This window comes from Neodiprion virginianus, chromosome 6 (genome assembly GCF_021901495.1).
Source record: "Neodiprion virginianus isolate iyNeoVirg1 chromosome 6, iyNeoVirg1.1, whole genome shotgun sequence".
Taxonomy (NCBI): Eukaryota; Metazoa; Arthropoda; class Insecta; order Hymenoptera; family Diprionidae; genus Neodiprion; species Neodiprion virginianus.
Window position 1 is genome coordinate 10,358,256 of NC_060882.1, and position 13,177 is coordinate 10,371,432.

The window sequence follows — 13,177 nt, forward strand, 5'->3', positions numbered from 1 at the left end:
ACTTGAAAGTAGCTGCAGGTATACATGTATGTATATGTATCTGAAATTTATCGCAGAATCATAAACGGAAAACTGCAGGATATTCCCGCTGGAATATTGCGCCGTGAAATTTTCAACGTCGCCGTTTATAACGCTCGCGGAAGTTAACGCTCGTTATTTTTTGTTTTCTCCTCCATACGTATGAAGAGCCGCACAATGGGTTGAGGGCGGGTGGAAATACGAGCCATTTCCTTAACGCCGGTGTTTCCGATGGACGTGTACCCGGGTATATCCTGTCTGCACCGCGCTTGTAAGTTTGGCGTATATAATAATTAATAGGACAACGAAAAGAATAACGCGAAAGCACGGCGCTTAGCTCGCAAAGACGAGCTGTAAAAAAAGTCCGGGGAAACGGACGAATCGAAGGGCAAGTAGGTTGTCAATTCGGATCACCGGGGTGGCGCAATTTTCCCCTTTCACTTTCTTATTTGAAAACCTGTGACATTCTATTACCACAGCAAGAAAAATAAATGTTGAAAAGGACTGGTAAGACTAGTAAGAGTCACGGCGTTGATTACAATAATAACAAAAATTTAAAATTCATTTTCTCATCTCGAGAGTGCGCTAGGAAAAAATTTTGTTCTTATCAAATGTTGGGGAAAACTCAAAAGTCCTACTAACCTTTGGTTGTTTCATCATCCGACTGAATACCGGTGGTAATGTTTCGCGATAGGTTGCCGAATAAGGGTCCTGTACTAAGGAATTGAGTGTCATCCCGTTAATTCAGATCGAAATTTCGAAATCCCCGCACGGCTGAACTCGCATGAGTACGGTTCAAAATCATAGTCCGTACATTATATCTGAAAGTTCCCAACGAATGTTAGGCACCTCGAAACACTCGCAGGCTCCATCTTGCCGATATTATTGACGTTTTTTGCCGCCCCTATTTTTCCGCTCACCCCCGAGGGCCGAGCCGAGGGCGGCTGGGTGCTGGGTGAGGGTGGGGGTGTAAGACGGCTCTTATTCGCGTGGGCTTTTTAGAATACTTTATTGACTGAGCCCTCGCAGCGAACGAGGATGGAAAAGGTTATAAATTGGTGCGCGGACGAGAGCCAGACTGAGAAAGATGGGGGCGGGGGTGAAGAATAAGGAGGAAGGGAGACGGAAAGAGAATAAGGAAGAGCGGGGTGGACGGCAAGGGTCGGGGGGTGAGTGAGGGGGGGGGGGGGGGCAAGCGACAGTCGGTTGTTTTTGAATTTAAATACGAATGGCGGGTCCCGCGGCCCCGACACTGTCTTTGCGAGAAATTAATGAACTGGAATATTATGAAACCCTGCGCTCGAAGGCGAAGATTCGTACTCTCTTCGTCGCTTGAAATAAAAAAAAAAAAAATAAAGAAAAACCAAGGCTATCTTAATGATTTTTCATCCTCCAACGGAGAAGAAAAAGTGAAAAGAAAAACACAAAGAAGTCAAAATTATTAAGAGAAAGATACAGGTGTACGGTTTACAAAGATTCACTAAAAAACAAGCGTAATTTTCACGAGATTTTGGGGAATTTTTCGGCAATTAGAATCGAGCGAATGGAATTTCGCGGGATCGCCGCAGATCCGTCCATCGTTAACCCCCGTGTTTGCCTCGCTGAAAGGAAAGTGTAGCGAAGAACCGTCTCTGCGCGTATATAGCGAGCGGGAATCATTCATCTCCGATGTTCTTTTAAACTCGGACCGGGCGCCTTATCTCGCCAGTTCTGAAAGAGATATCGCCTCCGAGGGTGGGTCGAGAGTATAGCTGAAGGCCCCGCGGTGTATTTCTAATTACCAAAAATCGTTCCGGAGCAAAAACTCGAAGCCGCCGTAAGATTGGCTTCTTTCATCTCGGTACCCAATCTAAAGGGTGTCTACCGCCGACCCACCCCTTCGAAAACCCTCGCCACCCCCGGCCAACTCGAAGTAGGGAGTTTTTCTCGCCGCGCCCTCCGCGCCCTTCGCTCCGACGTTCATCGTATGCGCCGCTCGTTCGCAAAAAGAAAATTGCAAAGTATCAGAGAGACGGATATGTACGCATCCCTGGACGTTCTCCTGTACAGAACGACGAAAAAGTATCCAGATTACCGTCGTCTTTCTTTCATAACTTACGCAGTTGTTTCCGTTTCGTCGAAGAATTTTGCTACCGCGATTATCCACTGAATAAAGCAAAAGAAGAAAACAAGAAATCGTAAAATGTTTCGACCAACGTTCTAAAAAATGTTAAAGAAATTGGCACAAGGCATCGAGAAGTTTACATACTACTGAAAGTATTACCGGTGATCCTTTATTCCTCGAATAAAAGGAAGGATCGATTTTTGGGAATGGTATTGCGGGGATGTGCAAGCCTCCTTAAACACCCCAAGAAACCGAACGGCCGACCACGTTTCACCGTGCAGCCTCGTGTGAATGACCTACATGGCGTTGCCCACGCACGCTTCACGAATAACGCGTAGGTATACCTATACCCACGCTGTACACGTACGTGTATGACCATGTGCTCGGGCTTTCAGCCATATGTTGAATGGCAGTGGGCACCGGTATGAGGATCGCGGCAAAGGGGCGGCTTACTTACGCGGGCTAGTTGACCCAAGCGCTGACCCCCGATTCGCCGGTTCGAAGCGTTACGTGTGGTACAGTCACTGGGAAAAAGATACGCCTCGAGATGATGCGAAGAGGATTTTCTTCTCTCGAGTTGCCCACGTTTTCTTTTTTTACCGTCTTCGCATTCGCTAGTTTATAAATTTTGTGCATTATGGGTGAAAACAGTGATGGCTTTGCCGAAAAAGTGCTCGTCTTCTCTGCGCTCATCCTGTTATTTTATCAAGTAGGCTTCACTTGTTTCCATTTTTTTTTTTTTTTTTGCTAAAAAGGCCAATTGGACACATTGAACTTGTTCATCTTTTCTTTTCATAAAGCACACCAAGTTACCGGTTATGTTTACGGAACTTACAGGAACATTTATCACGTAGCAGTTCTGATAGTTTTAGATCAATAAGCGGACTCGGAATTTATTTTTATTAAAAATCCATAGTTAAGATCCAGTTCTGATGATAAGTTTTGAGTTAAAACTCTTAGTTTTATCAACTAGATTGCGATCGCCGATAATATTCTAATTCGACGTACGTCAATTTTTGCGACTGATATCGTATTTAAAATGCATCTTCAATCAGATGAAAATCAAGACTAATCAACCATTCTATCAATAGGAATAAATCTTTGTTCTTCTAATAGATAAAGAAGTAAAGGATGAAAGAGTTTCATTGAGAAATCCGGAAAAACGTTTTATTCCTTTGACGCCGGTTCCCTCTGAAGTTTCTTTGCCGCGTGATATCAATACTGCGGTATTTGATAGAGCTTTACGGTCTCGTGAAAATGGTAAGCGTAATTTTTTAGATCAAATTTAAATTCACGAGTGAATTTCAGGCAATAACAGTGAGCAATCCACTATATCAGTAACAGTTTCAAAATTGAAAAACCGTACGGAATCGAAATTAGGACATTGGTACGAAAGATTCGTGAAGTGTCTTAATGACTATTGGATTACTCATATTTTTAAGTCGGTGAAAATTCGCTGATGAACATTCGCGTCGCACTGTTTTGCAAGTGCAGTGTAACGACGAGCAACCGATCCTGCAATCCACATGCTCCCTTCGGCAAAACGCTTTCTCGTTATTCACGGATCGTGAAACTTTCTCTTGTACTTTGTTGTACTGCATAAACATGTCGGAAGTGCAGTTGATACGTCAGAGAAAAGCCGTTGACACGAAGTTGCGTCAACCCGTAGTTACTTGCCACTTATTTATAACTGCGGATAGTTTCCTTGCTTGAACCATCGATGGTTTTCCCGACACTGGCAGTTGTTATCGAGTAGTTATAAGTAGCGGTTATTACTTTCGTTTACAAGATCGATTGAACCCGATCAGTAACGTCTTGGAACAGAAAAAGCATTATCGTAATTGGGATATCCAATATCGAGGCAAGACGCTGGCGGTAGTTTGAAGGTGAAGAAAAGATGAAAAGAGAAAAGAGAAAAGTACATGGAAAATAGCCGAGAGTCGAGGCATCATCGAGAACCTGTATAGCAGCTTCACTCCGGCATCTCCCTTTTAACGGGAAGGAAAAGTCTTGGACCGGATTCTGGAATAGACAGAGGCGGGGATGCAAATTAAAATCCCCGCCATTTTCCTGTTTCTTATTTTTCTCAGAGGTTCTCAACCGTCTGCCGTTCGTACTTCAGCCATATCCCGGTCTTGATATTGACCAGAAACTCGAATGCAGACAAACTGATTCCAAGTTTAGCCGCTGTGTTGAAATATTTCTATAATGCAACAATTCGGTTGCAGAACCGCGGACAGGGCTTCGTAACAGTCGAAGTCGAGATGGATAAAAATCGTCCAAGTCCGTGAAATTTATGAGGCGAAAGAGAGCGTGGAAAATATACAATTTCCGTTTACCCAGTCACGCAGTATCCCGAGTGACATTGACGAAGATTGGCGGAGAATACGAACGCTGCACGTTTTCCTGAAAATCGAAGAAGAATATATTTCTCGCCGCGTCGTTTATCGATCTTAATTAATATGTTTTGATCAGTTTATCGTAAGTGATGAGCCGCTCTTTGAAATTTAGCGAATCCCGCTGCTGCTTCACGCGGTATAAGGGCCGCAGTTATAATGTACAATCTCGAGCTACAGGGCGACAGTTGCATTTGACAACCCGCGTGCCAGAGACTAAGACAGATTAAGTATTTTAAATTGAACAGAGGGAGACAGCCGAGGGTTTTTCCCTCCTTATTTCTCTCGCTTTTCCCCCCCCCCCTTCCCACTCCTCCGCGGCTCTTTCTCCGTCTCTTTTCCACCGCCTCTTTCCTCCTGGCCGGAGGGCGTTCAGTTTTTATAATAAAGGACCGTAATTAATGCCACCCCCGTCCACCCTCTACGCCTCCGCCTCTCCCGCTCTCATCCACGTGGTGGAGGGGCGCCCGGAGGAGGGAATGGCTGAGGGGTGGGAAAGACCCTCGACTTAACTTTTTTCCGAAGCAGCACCGGGAACTCGCTGGGGAAACTCATTATTTCTACTTTTACGTTTTACTTTTACCCGAACGCCCGTCGCTCCCCTTGTCTTGATTCTCGCCGAATGGAAGTCAAACTGTGAATGTACGTAATACTTATACGCAGGATCGAGAAAGTAAGCTCGGAGAAACGAGTCCGACCTTGATGCGAGCATTTTATCCCGTTTCGATCCACCTTTGCTGCTTCTTCCCGCTGGCAATTTTTTCCTATTCTTAACCGAACTTGTAACGGCGTTCCGATCACTCCGAAGAGAACGATCCACCTTTGTCGAGTTATTTTTAAATTTCTACAACGCCGTTAACGACCCCAGATTGTATCCGAGCTTTACGGAAAACCGTAGATGATACAGAAGTCTAGGCGCAATCGAACGATCGGATTGAATGCAAATATTCCGGTACTTTCTGCAACTCTCTCCGTGCATCGAGCTGAACAGCACTTGTGCCAAATCGATGCAAATTTGCAAATACAACCATCAAAGAGGCAAGATGGGGTTTCCTAACTTTATTAGACCGGGCAGCTTTGAGTTTGAGATACTTCTCTCCTCGCGGATTCTCCGTGTGGAGGAATTGAAACGAGGCTGCCGTATCACACGGCTGGCAAATTTTCAACTCGAACGAGTGAAGTATATCGGAACGTGATATTGGACAGCGAAAATTGCCGTGCCGAATATTGATTTTCAATGAAAATCTGCGAGGCCGATTTCAGACGGAATACTCTTTATTCCGTTTCGGGCTTAAAATTATCGCGAGGAAGTTGCAGGCTAAGTAAGAACTGACTCGGTCGTTGTAGAATATCTGCTGTAGTCATTAGCTAAATTGCCAAGCGCCTGCGAGTCTCTGGCCAATCGATTTTGCTTTACATTACAATAACACTGATTTCCTTCACGAAGCTATACCCTTAACTGGCGCATTTGTTTCTCAAGACTTGAAATCGAGTTCGTACAGTCATTTTCCACCTCCGAAACTCGAATCCCGAATTCTTCCGAAACCTTCCGTCGGGTTATCCCGAACGAAACGTACTGTTTTACTCCACTGACACCGGTTATAAGAGCACAAAATTTTTGATCTCCACTTTATAAACTGATTCATTTTGCCGAAGGGACGGGGGTTGAAACGTCGGTTTTACAGTTTGGAATATCGGAGACACGTACGTTCCTCGTCTGGATGTGTTCGCGGATTTGAAATTACAATACTGACCATCGAAGTTGGTAAATTTGCGAATATCGCGACGCGCACGATCGAAGAGAAAGAAGCACAGATCGCTTCGCAAGACGGAAGGGTAAATTTTTTTCCATTTCCTTACCTCGCTGGTTGACAAATCATCGGCTCTTACGCCGTCAAGGAAGAGACGCGCACGCTCGTACGGCGCGTTACAAAGCAAGCTAGGATTACATAACGGTCATTATGCGTGCCCAACAATGGGCAACCGGGTGCCGCTCGTGGATGCATTTGTGTATCATAGGCATGGCACGCATGTATACATAGTACCATGAAGCGTAACGTCTACGTGCGTCGCGGCGTCGTCGCTGCCTGTACGAAGGTAAACGGACGAGCGGATGAACGAACGATCCGAAGGGCCGGCTCTCTCTCTCTCTCTCTCTCTCTACCGTAACGTCCGAAAGCGCAAAGGGTCAAACCGGTTCCTAGGATTTTTATGGGGTCATCGCAAAGGGGAGGTCAGGGCAGGTCGGAATCTCCGGGACCCCATCCGGGCATCTGGTCATCGGGAATTAAAAAATGCGAAAAAACCTACCTGACCAGTTCTCCTGCACCGGAGTCCCCGCGTCGGATTCTAGAAAGGATATGGTAATCGGGTCTAGTGGGGAAGAGGGAGAGAAAGTAAGAGAGAGAGAGAGAGAGAGAGGCGCGTCGCCCTAGGCTGCCCTTAGTAGCCCCAGCGGTCCTCGCCTAGTCGCCTATAACAAAACCCCTCGTACGCTGGGAGGGTCACTTTTGAGAAACGGGTTTTCAATTTTTATTTCCGCAAGGGTTTAGGTGGGGTGACGAAACGATCGGTCAGAGCCGCGTCGGGCACGCGTCTGGTCGGTTAAGTTAGTGGTCACCGCATCCCGCGCAAGCCGATAATCTCCTGCAGAACTTCTCGCCGAGTCTTGCCAAGCGCACCGAGATTGCTTTCTTATATCCGTTGTACCGAAATGTCGTTACACGACGTCGTGACGCGGCTGAGATGTGTCGTAAAGCAACTTCGCCGTCGTCTTCCTCGCGTCGTGCTAATCGCAAGCCTCGAACATCGAACGGATTATCCCCCGATGCTCCGATTATCGCTTGTGGGGATTTTTCCATCAACTACCGGGTGTGCCCACTTCGCGGATTCGAACGCGGTGCTCAGGGAGTAAAAGCTCCTCAAGTTTTCGGTGCCCAGTTATTGCGTGCTTGTCGGGCCCGAGGTCAACGTGACGGTTGTTAATAATAGAAAGCCTGGATTCGTTGTGCTTCCTTAGCAGGCAATGCTCCCTGTCTGAAAAGTGACTGGTACCTCTTACCGGGACGAAAATTCGTACCCACTGTCAAACGGTTGGATCAGACTTCGGAGGTGGAGCGTTTTTAGGGCCGGTAATTCCGCTAATATATCAGAAAGCGAAGTATCGAAGATCCGAGTCTAGGAACTACTTCTGCCTCTTGCTTTCCGATTTTGTGAGATACGACGGGCTGTTGTTTCGCTCCGTAATTATTCCTGTAACAGTCGGACCGTAATTTCTTGGGGGATAAACAGATCGATAGGCAGAAATTTATAAGGGAAATTATCAGCTACCTCGGTGGTATAAAGTATAATTTCCTTCACATTTCGTGTATGTAATATTACTCCGAGCATGATATCCCGATCATAACCCGGCAGCCCCTGACCAGCTGTGGCGTACGTAGCCATCTCTATACGCTCGCTTTTTTTCCAAAGAGTTACGACCTGGCTGATACAATATATTCCAATTCTCGACAATCGAACCTACCATCTCCCGAGAGCTGCGGTCCGCTCTTCTTTTTCTTCATTTTTCACACACTCTCCAGACCTAAATTATGCGTTTAGCTTTAAGTCGTACAGTCCGTCGACAAACTTCGAACAACTTCTTGCCGAGCCTTTATCCTTGCACGTCGGAATAATATTTTTTTGTTTATTCCTGAAAATGGGAAAAGCCAATGATCGACGAATCGACGCAAATCCGATGGATCAGAAAAAACTTGCGTTTGACGATCTTGCGTTCAAACACTGTAGCTAACGGGTACGAATAAAACGCATTTTCGCACAGACTGTTCGGTTATTTTAACGCTGGTCAACTTAAACGCAGGCTCGTACATTGACGTTCAAAATTCTTCCAGCCTGAACGAGGGAAAAAAACCTTAGACCGCGATTTCATTCCGATAAAAATGCGAATTCTGCCGCGTGTGCTGTGGGTTAGACGTGCCTTGCAGGGTCGAGTTGTTTTGCCTGTCTATGTTCTCATTTTATTAGCAACTTCTTTTTTTCAACAGAGTTTCAGGGATGATGGACGGGTTCCACGGGCCAAATGCGTGCTGTTCTTTAGTCTGGTTGTACCGACAAATTTTGGAAGCAGAGAAAACTGGCCGGTACAAGGATTCAGTTCTCGGAGTCAGTTCGACGCGCGCGTGTATCTTTGCCGAAACTTACGACAGAGCTCTCGACTTTAAACTTTCGTCTATACGTAAGACAGAGGCGCAACAGCGCCACTTTAACTTTGCTTAGAACGGTTCGGAATTGAATGGTGCATAGAGTGGTCTTCGATGTAATCTCGAGCAATAACTCCTCGTACGAATTAATATGGATAACCATTTTTCACACGTAGGTACAACTCCTTAACACATAATTTATCGCGGAAACGTTTCGTTACAAATTTTTATTGGCCAACGAGTGAATTTCAACGTATTTCTCCCTTCCTGTACTCGTAAATCTCACAATCAGTCGCTGGCGATAATTCGTTCACGTTTTAACCACGTTTTCAAACTTTCAGCGATAATCGGTTGATTAGATAACTGTTCAAATACCCGGAAAATTCTTAAACTGCATTTTTCTCTACGAACCACCTGTTTCATACAATCGGCATACAATTAATACAATAAATACAATTTCTTTTTCGCTCTCTCTTTTTCAAATAATCAGAATAATCAATTTCTAGCAGATTTATTGTTGAATAAATTCATTCCATTCTACATCACAATTAGGCGTATGATTTTCACATAAATATTGGATTGTTATTCCTGTTAGAGAATTTATGCTGTTTGCGAAAGCCTCGGACGCAAAATGTCTTCAGGTGAACCTTTTCTTTTTCTCTCTCTCCCTTCGTATACATATTGCAAGAAATTAATTCTTGCCAACGACTAACTGGTCAATTGTTAACATACTAGAGATCCGAGTATCGAGCTGTAGCCGAAAAAAGCCGATGCGAGGCTTAGGGGAAGAATCTTCTATAACGACCATTTTGCGTGAAGATTCTTTTCCCAGTCACCCCTCAGCCGACTGAGTGCTCGGCGGTGGTAGGGGTGGCCTTTTCTGACGTTACCCACCCCCGCTCCCCGCCAGTTCAGGGGTTGAAAGACGAATAAAATGGCCGATGGCTCGCCTAATGCCTAAAATATACACGCCAGAAATTGGGCCGCCTCGCACCAGAGCGAGAATTGAATTGTATAAATGATTTCGCTCCCTCCTTACGTAAGAATTGTTTTTCTACACGTTTTCGCAATTTGGCTTCGTTCACTCCGTGCTTGGCTAATGAAAGTAGAGAAAAATACAAACCGCCTTCTTCAATAACGGGATTAACGTTATTTCAAATCTCACACCGTGAGAGAATTTGTGCGGTTATAGATTTTGTATTAATTTTTTTCTCATTATTGCCAACTATTCGCGATATTAATTAATTTTAAAAATAATCATAACGGTCGTATATCCAAATTATTACTAGTTATTCATTTTTATTTTAGGCATGTGTTTTTCGGAACGTTAAACATATATTTCACGCGTAAATTTGATTTTGCATCTCTACATTAAAAAAAAAACGTCCGAACTGCGAAATTGTTGAACATGCGAAGATACAAATGACACGGTATGGTGTCACGATCGATGAAATTAGTTGAATATAAGGAGGAAATGAAATTCATTAGAATGTGTAGGTATTGAAATAATAATATCTGATGAGGTTCCGATTGAAAAATAGTAAAAAGGAGAAAAGAAATTTGATAACGTCAGGAAATTGTTTTCCACGCGCCTGAGTCTGTTTCGTCTAAAACTCATCTAAAACTTTTCAAAATGAGTTACTTACTTCCCCGTTGTTGCGATTGCTATCGTCATTACCGTTGATATTAAAAAAAATAAGTACTATATTATCAGCGACAACCGTTGTCCAATTTTATTCCGTAATGGCTAATGGCGACATCAGCTTATTCTTATTCCGAACGGTCATAAATTTCCAGTCAAGACTTTTTCTCCGTAGAAAATAAAGGCAATTAAAGTTTAAGACGGCCACCCTCCTTTCTTCTCTCCGGCGCTCACCCCGTTTCCTCCACCTCCTTGCCACCCCCGCCCCCATCGGAGGGATGAACTGATGGGTGGGGGGTGGGGTGGTTGGCGAGGTGGTTTTTGTCATTTGAAATATGCCAAGGGGCTGCAAGCGAGGAATGATAAAATGGCGCCACAGACAAAGGGGCGATTTTTACACCCACCCATTTCCCCTCCGACCACCCGATTCTCTTTTGTTTCCTCTTCTGATGAAAGCTTGTCTCGCTGAACGAAATCAGAAATTCTGCTCGCTCACGTCGTCGTGAAACACTTTGCGGGGGATGGCGTATCGAATACGCCTGTCCAAAATTTTCGTAAAAATCGGGACGGAAATTTATTCGCGATTCGTTTATTTATCCGTGGTTGTCGGTTTACTCGGATAATCAGCCGAAGCCTTCCAATTTTGCTTCTATCATTCGATCGTTTCAATATTATCATTTAACACTGCGCAACTTTACAAAATTCCAATCCTCTTTAAATCCATCCAAATCAGGTATGGAAAAGTTTCGAGTGGATAATTCTATACCCACTTATTCCTAGGCAAGGGATATTTTGAAATTTGATATTCTCGGACCTATAATTATTCTATCCCTAGTATGCTTGATCAAAATTAGTTAGAATTATTATTTTCCCTCCCTTCGATCTCCTTTTCAAAGAACTACACGGCATGTGCCTCGTCTGTCCGCCACAATCGTCTACGAGAACGTGTGTCTTATAACAAGTCAAAGAATAAAAAGCTGAATAATGATGCGTTATAATAGCGAATAAAAAAACATGTAAAAAGTCTAGATCATTAGGCTGAAGAAACAGTGTAAAAAGTTGCATGTCCAATGAACCGAACAGATTTATCTGTGAGGCTTGCTCTTCGCCCGCATGCAACCATATGGTTTATCAATTGCATCCGGTCAAAAAACCCATCGACTTCCGGTCAAAAATCTCTTAAACCTCTATGTATACCTATAGTTAGGCATGTGCCGTCGAGTTCCAGTAAGCATCGCAATATGGTTGGGATTTTTTTACTTGCTCCCTCCTTCTCTCCCACCCCTCCTCCTCTTTCTCTCGCTCTCTCTCTCTCTCTCTCTCATCCCGTCACGGTTAAGGCTCTAGCAACATGTGTTCCGGCCTGTACTCGAGCTGCACTCGCTTAAATACGATCTTCGGTCACTCCTACCTTCATCCTTTCGGTACCTCGTTTGTATCCACTTTTTACGCGATGTCCAGGTACCAGATACCAATTTTCTGTTCCACCCTTTCCGCGTGATCTGTCGTTTTTTTGCCCGACAATCGCGCGACTCTCTCTCTCTCTCTCTCTCTCTCTCTCATCCGCAGATGTTGGACGCAACGAAGTGACTTTTCCCCGAGGGAAAAAGGGAAAGGAATTAAGGACGGAGATAAAAAAAAAAAGAGTATGAACAAGAATTGCAGGTACAAGAAGAACCCGGTGGCGTGAGTTTCTGGATCTTGCTCGTTGAAACGTTAACAAAAGGGGCGCCAGGCAGGAACGACGATTCCCAAAACGCTCCCAACTAAGTCCTTTTTAATTGCACGCCAGCGAAACCATTGGGCATTGTTCCTGGTAGCGTTAAACAAAAGAAAAATTCTGGGATGATTTGCCGGATCTCTCCTGCAGTGTGAAAGCGGCCTCCTCCTATAAGGGGGAATCTCGGGGCGGGTGGCCGAGGGCGAAGGCGAGGGCGATGCCGAGGGTGGGAGTCTCCGAAGGGGTCGTATTTTAAGATTCACCCTCGGCTATCTCGGATCCAGCCCAGCCTTCCGAAAGGGGCGGATTTTTACATAATCAGGCTCCTACTGCCCGCTCTCCTCGCAGCCCTCATACTGCAACCACAACAGTTTTAGATTTGACGCACATAGCAATCCACTCGCGTCTTCAATTAAAATATTCAAATATTATTTCGCCCGTTCTGTAAACGCGCGTGGATTTTCCCCGCATTCCCCGGCAGCGGCACTCCGTTACGATCGCAACAACGACTGATCCGAGTAAATCAAACCCTCCATGTATCGCTTTTTCCGAACCGCTTTCTACGTCAGAGAATTATTACGGGACAAAAATTCACTCGATACGATAGGTGGACTCCTCCTTTCTATCCCTCTCTCTCTCTCTCCGCATCGTTTCGTTCCTCTTCCAGTTTCAAACGACCGGTCCAATTATACGTTGTATCCGTAGGCGTTAACCAACCGTAGAAACAGTCCATCAGTCTCGAATTTCGATAAAATTGCAACGCTACGGAATACTCAAAAGTTTGATCAATGATAGATTCGTACTTGTGCAGCCAACGAACGGGAGCCGTTTACGTTCTAAATCTGCCTGATTTAATTTTTCTCCATTGAATACGTACGGCCGAGCGATATTGTTTATTACCAATTGTCATAGCCGTGCTTGAAATCGATACCAGCTACCGCGGAAATGACATCGAACGAGCATCGCGTGTCCTTCGCACAACGAGCTCGATAATATATATATTTTTTTTTTATCGTGATACACCGCTCTCGTTTAATCTTTCAGAAAAAAATTTTCATCGTGCAGAGGCCGTGATATGAGTTTCTGTAAATTCTATTA